This window comes from Haemaphysalis longicornis, unplaced genomic scaffold (genome assembly GCF_048455015.1).
Source record: "Haemaphysalis longicornis isolate Haplotype H1 unplaced genomic scaffold, Haemaphysalis longicornis Haplotype H1 scaffold_5, whole genome shotgun sequence".
In the NCBI taxonomy this organism is placed as follows: Eukaryota; Metazoa; Arthropoda; class Arachnida; order Ixodida; family Ixodidae; genus Haemaphysalis; species Haemaphysalis longicornis.
The window spans coordinates 41,459,434-41,467,946 of record NW_027526385.1 but is presented as its reverse complement, the minus strand read 5'-3'; the positions used below and the strand labels follow the sequence as shown (position 1 = coordinate 41,467,946).

The 8,513-nt window shown below is 50.1% G+C and overlaps 1 protein-coding gene across 1 annotated transcript in view; it reads left to right on the top strand.

Annotated features, from left to right (window-relative positions):
- Positions 1-2,112: 2,112 nt before the first annotated feature.
- LOC144138100 (uncharacterized) overlaps positions 2,113-8,513 on the top strand; it is a gene marked incomplete in the record, with an annotated part of 108,405 nt that continues 102,004 nt past the window's right edge. The window contains 1 exon segment of the mRNA XM_077670192.1: positions 2,113-2,240.

The window sequence follows — 8,513 nt, the reverse complement described above, 5'->3', positions numbered from 1 at the left end:
GGTAATGTTGTGTGATCTCTCGGTAGGAGATCAGAACGTCCCCGGAGCTGGGGAGGCTGTGGTTAGGCTCAGACGAAGGGCCTGCTTGGGTAGCTATAGTTCACGCTTCTCGGTTGGCCGCCTCGTTGTCGCTTATGGGGACGAACAACGACGCTGGGTAGATGGGGGTTTACGAAAAGGAATTTGCAGTGAAATTTTCGATATCCTGCCAGCTTGGGAGTTTCTGATTGCGCCTTGCGAGTCTGAGATGATTGTGTATGGACAACGGTCTTGGGCTAGGGCGAGGGATATTGCCGCTTCCTCCGCCGTGGTAGCAGAGCTTGTGAGGGCAATGAGACAGTTCTGAGGTGTGCTATCCTCGGAGCTACTATCGAGGACGCAGCTGAGGAGGAGTAGGTAGCAGCGTCTGCGTAGAGGGCATGAAGCGAGGGTGTGCTGGCGATGCAGGTTCGTCGCGCGGGAAGGAGGACCTACGGGGCTGCACGCTATACACCCCACCCTCTACGATCCCCTGTGCAGACACTGCGGCGTCCCTGCCACGCTTTACCACATGGTATGGAGAGTTGCGATGTAGTGGCTTGGTTCGTGAGTTGGTGAAGTTGTCGGGAGATGGGTAAGGAGGTGGGAGGAGGATACGGGTTGAGATGTAGAGGCGAGCGAGTATGGTGCGGTTATGTACGCCATGCAAAAGAAGGAGGTCGGCAGCCCCGGGGCATTGGGTGGGAGCAGAGGAGCAGCCCTATAAACTTTGCGGTGAAGACGGTATGATTCGACTTTGTCGTTTACGGTGGGCCCGCGGTATGGGAGGGAGCCCCACTGATTACGAAAGCGTGGAGCACCCGGAGTCGCACGGGCTCGTCAGGCCGTGGTGTCCAGATGTAATGCGTCTGAGGAGTCCTATGGTGAAAAGTGTGTGTAAGCGTAATTGTTGGAATTTGAGCGAATTGTCGCGGTTAGCTCGTATCGGGGCGCCAACTATGCGCACGATAGGCACTCCAGACCTCGATACATACCGGGAGGGGAGGGGGGCGCAGTGGGTGGGTGTGAACGGGTTGGGTGTAGGAACGAAAGTTCTAATTTGTGCGTTGAACAGGAAAGACCGATTGTGCGGGCGACCGCACTCGCAGTTTCTGCTCCTAGCTGCAGCGTTCTTCGATCTGAGCGTCGCTGTCAGCGGTCACCCAGAGGATGATGTCATAGGTGTGTAGGTTGGGGACGGTTATTAGGGTGGTGGACACGGGGATCATGGCGAGGTTAAAAAGAAGGGGGGGTACAACCGAACCTTGGGGGGTGCCGACGGGTGGTAGTGGGTAGAGGTCTGAGATAAGGTGACCTATCGGATAAGGGTCACTGTACGGTTACTGAGAAAGGAGGCGACATAATAGTCAATGCGTGATCCCAGGTTGAGAAAATTTAGATACAGTAGGATGTCTTCGTGAGAAACGCTGGCGAATTCATTGTGCAATTCGAGGGTTGTGTGGTTGAAGGGGGGTGCCCTGAGTGGAGAGGACGGCGAGTAGTGTAGCTATAAAAAATTCTCTCAGTTCTGGAGCGAATTAGAGCGCCATGGCATTTTTCTGTGACATATATTGCTGCAGTTGTCCTTAAAAAATGCTAATTTCCTCTAGACTCGATCCCTGATTGACGGCTTCCAGTTCATAAAGTCCGACCTATGTACGGGCTAGTTCACGTACATAAAAAACGTATAAAAAGTGACTCTAGCAGTCTTTTCTGTTGCGCAATTCCTTACATATTTTTTGAACGTAACTTTAGAAAAAGTCGGTGCTGATGCTCCCATTTTCCTCGACTGAATCGCCAGAAATGAATGGTAAAAATGGTAAAATAACCAACCGCTTTCAGGATTACGTCATAATGTAGTACGTAAAAGACGGCCTGACCTGCAGACGCGCAGACGCTGACGAAATATTCACGAACAAAAGCTTTCACCCAAACAGCTTTTTTTCTTTATCCGCGGAAAAAGGGCAGCTGCGCGCACTTGTTTAGAACTACAAGCTGCCCCGAAATTATTTATCGAGATTGGAACAAAATTGCACGAATCAACAAATACGCCGTCTAGACAAAACAATAGGCCCCCGTCTGAAATAACTATTAGAATGCCTTTTGACCCCGTCTTGTGGCCGAGTGCGGCCTGTGGAAAAACTTCCACTTCCACCAGCGGAGCTTGTGGATGTGTGCGTGGTGGTTCTGGTAACATTAGCAAAACAGAATTCTTATAATCGGTAAGTACCATAGGGTAACTTCGTGTCTTTGCGCTGCTGGGCTTGATTCCCAGTTTTTAGGGTTATGTAGGCGCTATAAAATAAGAGTATATTCCTTCTATGCAGTTTCTGAGTCAACCGAATCATGTCATACATTTTGGCAAAAAGAAAAAAAAAGCTATAGCGCACTTTGGGTATGGTGAAATTGCATCGGGATGTCGTATACGTACGGACATGCGATGCCATGCTGTTAAATGCATTTGGTATATATGGTCTACGAAAACACCACCTTGACCCCTTTCCCCATTCACTAGATGAATTAATGCAAAGGAAGCGACAAGCATCTTTAATAAAACCTTATTTTCGACATAAAATAAACTTTCTGCGAACATTTAAGTTATTTGTTTTACGAAAACTATGTAACGTGGAATTTATTCGTATTCTTCACTATATTTCAGATCTCTGGGAGAGGCGCTTCTTGCGGGATTACGTTTGTACAGGAATGCTGAGATATAATGCGCTCGCTATAATGCACTCGCGGAAGTGAAATACGGGACGCAAGCAATTGCGACTGCGAAGTTTCACTGTATACCCAGAATGCTGAAATTAGCGCTGTTCAGAACGGGAAGAAATAATGCGATCACGAAGAGAACCTATTAAATTTGCGTCCCCTTGTCGCGCATCATAAGAATGCCCAGTCCGAAGCCGTAGTCCGGAGAGGGCTCAGCTAAACTGGGCACAAAAAATCGCCGCGCATCACCTGGCTTCGCTGCAAATCACGTAGAAAGACGGTAGTGTTTCGGCCACCGCAGCCACTAAAAAGAAGGGGGATATAACCGAACCTTGGGGGGTGCCGACGGGTTGTAGGGGGAAGAGGTCTGAGGTATGAGGTCCTATACACCATTTTCCATAAGCAGCCGGGAAAGGGGGAAAATACTCTCAAACCAGTTCTCTCGGCGGCCGACCAGCGTTGCCTGTGCGCGCTGGGCTGTTAAAATCGCCCGGCGCGGTGTGCTCCGCTGCGTAGTTCAGGAGTATTTCGCACCGTGTGCTCAGTTTTTGCGGAACTTTCAACTGTTTTAGTCAATGCTGCGATGCAGTTCAAGGCGCAAACGTCGCTTGGCCAGCACTGCGCGGTGGTGGGTTATTGAACAACCAGAGAAAGCGAGAAACAGTCACTGACAGCACGCATGTGCACGACACTGCCTGGAGAAAATGCACTGCGGTCACGGCATGTTTTTGCTGCATCGCTTCCCAATGCACACCGAGTTGAGATATCGGTGGATGCTGTTGATAAATCGCAACGACTTTGTACCAACGACCAACTCCAGGGTTTGTTGGGTGCACTTGGACGGCAAGCAGACGGAGCAAAATCCATTTATTATACGCAATGCTGCGACAGGGAACGGAACCCCCTGAAATGTTAGAAGCAACTTTATCTTTTACAATACAGCATTGATTGATTGGTTGATTGATTAATTGATTCATTATGGTGTTTAACGCCCCAACGCTTCATGGGTGATGAGGCGCGCCGCAGTGGAGGGCTCCGGGTTAATGTTGACTACCTGGGGATCTTTCACGAGCGCCGATACAATACAACATTACAGTAACTTCTGGTTCCTTGTAGTCAATTTAAAATACCATATATTGTTTGTCATTACAGCCGATTGGCATTAAACAATCCCCTTTTCATTTAATCTAACCTTTAAAATCACGGCGTTTTGTTTACTTTTTTTCAGGCCAACGCATTACACTGCCAAACGATATGAAAAGATAACTTTCTCCATCGCACACTGCTGGTCGATAGCAGGATAAGCAGGCAGCCCAATGTGGAAACGCAGCTCGAGATAGATACGAGTGAACGCTGCATTTGGAAAATAGCTCAACCTGTTCACAACGCGGTCAGAGGAAAAGCTTCTACTCCTTTTGCGTTGGCACGGCATCTAAAGTATTACAATTACAAAACAGTTACTGCTGCTCGCGTAAAGCATTTGTGGTGCAAGCTGCGGTTTTACAAAGGTGGGCTCCGAGAGACAGGCCACATGCGCTGCGCAGAGTTAGGTCAATCATGATCACGATCATGATCAACCAATATTAACTCGCCCGAACTTTGACCCTTCTGCTCAACCTTCGAATAGTAAGTTGACTGGTTGTGCGGTCGTGTTATTTTTCCGCCCAGGTAATTTCGTTTTGTCAGTAACCTTCATAAGTCTAGTTAAGAAAGATTATATTGCATTGCAATGTCAACAGCGTAGCAATCGCCTCGTCGAAAGTCCATCGCGAGCACGGATCACCGTGACCCACATATGCTGTGCGCGCTCCGCATTCGACGTCCGCGCTTCCGTAAACATGACTAATCGGTGAACATAACAAGCGCGGTGGCATTGAAAACACGTATTTACTCCCCGATATCGATTTCAATGTCAGTCGGTGCCATACCGGAACGTTTGCATCGCGGAACGGCGGAGCACCAGCGGCACCACAACCACACTGCTACTACCACTACTACTGCTTGCAACAGCCGGAGTCGGCATTTTCCACTCTGGCAGCACATTAGGACCTAAAATCCGTACGCAGATGCTGAAAACAAAACAGAACACACACACACACAAGCACTGCAACCGCTAACTTAACGCCAAACCACTACGGTTCACTCGGTAATGCACGGGTACCGAGCAGACGCACGGAAAGAACGGAGCACTTAACAGCCCAGCGCGGAGGTTTCGGCGGTCGCTTCATAGACGGCGCTAGCGGTCCGGTCAGAAAAAGCAAATGGCGGCGCCCACCTCTAGCAAGGAAAATGGTGTATAGGCAAAGGGTCGCTGTGCGGTTACTGAGAAGGGAGGCGACATTGTAGTAAGTGCGTGATCCCTGGCAGAGGGAATTTAGAGACAGTGGGATGGCAAAGCACTTTAGGGGCTTCTCTTCCTCTTTCTATCCCTAACTTTCTCCGCCATCTTCCTCCTCTCATTAAATTTCCCTTCCCTACATTCCTCCTCCCGCCTGCGTTCGCTTTCTTTGAATCAATCATCTCGTCCTCCTTTCTTTCCCTCTCCTCCAATCGCCCCGCTCCCACACTTTCCACCGCCCTCTACCCTTTCTCCAACACACTCCCCCTTTGCACTCCACCTTTGTCCCTGCCTCGCATCGCGTTCTCTTCTCATTTAGACCTCCTTTCTCCCACGCCTCCCACTCCCTTTTTTTCTTTCCCCCAATGTCCTCTCCCTCCAATCCTCTATAGTTCATCTCAGAAGCTAGCTGCAGCACTGTGGAGGCTACATTGTTGTCCCCCTCAGGGCGCCTAACTCACCGCGAAGGAAGCGACAAAAGGCGCCGGGGCCGTGCGGTGCCACTTGCCGAGAGGGGAGAAGGGAGTGTCCTTTCAGGACCCCCTTCACGGCGGATTAGGCGCCCTCAGTGGGCGCGCTATTGATAACAATGTAGCCTCCACAGTGCTGCAGCTAGCTTGTGAGATGAACTATAGATCCTTCACCATTCCGCCTCTCGTGCCTTCCTCCTCTCGTTCGCCCTCCCCCACGCTCCACTCATATTCCTCTCTCCGTCACAGTCTCCACGTTCTCTTCCATTATCATTCCCCCCTTCCACCCCCCTTCCCCTCCCTTTCTCCCACTCCCCTGTACCCCTTACACCCTCTAGTTCTTCAAATTCCCTTCATCACCCCTTTCCCCTTATTGAAATCCAAGGTTTGACGAAATCTCGTCTGGTCGGGTAAGAGGTTCACAGTTAAAACTTGTGATTGCCGGTTTGTTAAGAAGGTAAGAAAGACGTTTCGGCTTCCATGCGGAAGCCTTGTTCGCTGAGCATTTGTTCGCTCGAAGCATTTAAGTCCTTCGATGTAATCACCCGAGGCACTTCGTATACCTCGGCGGGAGGTTGTCTTCATTGGGCTTCAGGGTATTTGCTCTCGTTTGAATCATCAGCGACACAAGGTATCCAGGTGACAGCCTTTTTCTTTTCTCCGGCAATAACTGATGCATCTTCCCACTTTTTTAATGTGTCGTGGCTTCCACGTGTTCTGCAAGCGCGTTCGATGCAGACTTCTTGTTTTTGACGTCGTCCTTGTGTTCGCGCAATCGTCTTTCGAAGTTGCCGCTCTTGCCAACGTAGCAATAGTTTCAGTCTGCGGGGGGAATTTTATACACCACCTCATAAAACTTCTCTTTCTTGATCTTGTAATTGTAACAACAGTTCGTCACAAGGGTCGCAGGGTGCATAAGCACGGGAGCTGTCCCTACGCTTTCCAATAAGACCAGACACAGTCTATGTCGACGCGGCGTACTATCAGCGCATGCGCAGTGGCAGTAGTCGACCGATGAAATGCCCCCCCCCCCCCCTCTCCCTGTTACCTCCCTCTCCGTGCGTACCACCTCTACCGCGATGGTGGAAGGGACGGCAATTGCCCTAGCCTTAACACAATGGTCAGCCCCCGCAATCGCAGTCTCTGATTCGAAGACGACCATTGAAAATTTCGCTCGGGGTCTAATAACTCTGCAGGCCCTCCCAATTATCTCCAAAAATCCACCCACCACTCCGATTGCTCGGCCCCAGTGTGGGGGTCGACGCAACTGCTCGAGAACTCACCTTGTCCACTCACACGGTGCCAGATCGGCTCCAGATAGCCTCATCAGCTACCACGACTTGGTCACACACTACCGTCTCGTCCGCAGCGCGCTTCCCCCCGCTCATGTCAGCCATAATAACTCTCAGGAACGCACGTGGCGGCTCTTACAGACCGACACTGTTCCGTGTTGTGCATTAATGCACCACATCCATCCCGCACTACAGTAGACTCCCGTTAACACGAACTCGGTTAAGACAAATTCCATGCTTAAGACCAACAACATTTTCGCTCTCCTGTAATGTCCACAATGCAAAGATCCCTCGCTTAAGACGAATTTCTGATAATACGAACAAATGTTGACGGTCCCTTCGAGTTCGTCTTAACTGGAGTCTACTGTATTTCCCTCCCCCAACTGCCCTTCGCGCAGTGCTCTAGCCACCGTGTCCCACTCCATGGGGGCATGTCCTAATGATCCCTTCCCCTCCATAGCGTGGGGTGAGCAGTTCGGATGTGGATAGCTCGGTTCAGGGGATCCAAATATGCCTGGTGAGACGAGCCAACGCTGTCGCCGTCAGGCTCATGCCACCGGCCACCTCGCACTCTTAACTGCATTTTACAATAGAGTTTTAAGGGCAGAGCACTTCAGGGGCTCGCCTTGTCGTCGTAGCTCGTTCGCTGTCACGATGTCACGCGACTGCCGGAATCAGGTGGCGCATTGAGATAACGGACCCAAGTAGAGCCCCGCGCCCAACCGTAACATCGTATCGCAGAGGCTTCGAAAACCAAGCTGTTTATATATCGCAACCGTTAGAAACTTCTGAACCGCTGGCGCTTGTCATACCTCTCCCCGTTGTTTAGTGCAAGGAAACTGCAGTTACATTTGAGGCAAAATCTGTGTACACAGTCGAGACCACTTATAACGATACCGTTTATAACAATATATCGGATATAACGATGAAGAGCTATGACACCATGAACTTTTGTATTCTTTCTATGGTAAAATAAACCGCTTATTACAATGCTCCAGTGACACGATATCGGATATAACGATTGAATCCGGTTACATTTTGCACCAAACGTGCAACAGTGACGACTCTAATTACGCGGTTGCGCAGCCTCCTCAGGTAGTGTCTTCCAAGGAAGCCCGATGCGTGACACAGACCATCAGGGACTTTGTTTCTGCGAAGGACATTTACTTCAGCTAGGTGAAGCGCCTACAGATGCTCTTGGAAAAGATTTGCGCTAGCTTCACACGCGGCAAACAAAGGTGACCGACTGTGGCTTCTTTTCCACAAATTAGCACTAGTATAACCTAGCCGGCATGCGAATAAAATGTTTTAAGAGCGAATGCTCTTTATAAGCGACCCCAAACCATCCACCGCCGGCGGCGTCGGCGTCCGCAGTGCTCCTCTATATTTAAGAAAGAAACAGCATCCGGCGCCAGGTTTCGATCCGAGGACTTTGCGGGCCGCAGCCCGACGCTCTACCGAATAAGCCACGGACGCTTTTTTTTTTTCTTTATTGTCCATCTCGGACAGCAACACAAGGTACCAGGTACAATGACAAAGAAAAAAAATCACAGTAATGCCGCCATGCCCCCCAGGGCCGGTGTTGTCATTTAAAATTCCCTAAGCGTAGTAAGGGGTTCAATTTTTGACAACCACTCTGGCGGAGAGTTCTTCGCTCTCTGAACTTCAACAAACTGTGACACA